Source organism: Haliaeetus leucocephalus, unplaced genomic scaffold, assembly GCF_000737465.1.
Source record: "Haliaeetus leucocephalus isolate CR32 unplaced genomic scaffold, Haliaeetus_leucocephalus-4.0 Scaffold933, whole genome shotgun sequence".
In the NCBI taxonomy this organism is placed as follows: Eukaryota; Metazoa; Chordata; class Aves; order Accipitriformes; family Accipitridae; genus Haliaeetus; species Haliaeetus leucocephalus.
In genome coordinates, this window is record NW_010973369.1 from 2848690 (window position 1) to 2849121 (window position 432).

Genomic DNA, 432 nt, shown 5'->3' on the forward strand with positions numbered 1-432 from the left:
CGGGGGAGCCCCCGCGGCCCCGAGAGACCCTCCGCACCGAGACCCCCAAAGCAACCGCAGCTAGGCGGTCCTGGGCGCGGAGCAAGGAGCATTCCCCCCTCCCCCGGCTCACCTCTACCCCTGCAAAACCCGCTGCAGCCCCCCCCCCCCCCCCCCCCGGATCCCGGCCCGGGGGGGGGTTGGGGGGCCCCGGGAACCCCCCAGGACAAGGAACCCCTCAGGACAAGGCTTCGATTAGCTCTGGGAGCGGGGTTGCTTCTGCTACGGCACTGCTGCGGTCTTCTCATGCCACAGCCAGCCAGCCACGCGACGCAGGACCCCCGGCAGCCACCTCCCATCAAAATGGGCAAAAAAACCAAACTAAAATCAACCACCTTCCCCACGTTGCTTTTGCAGCACCTCTCGCTCCAGGGGTGCGCTATGGGGCCCCCA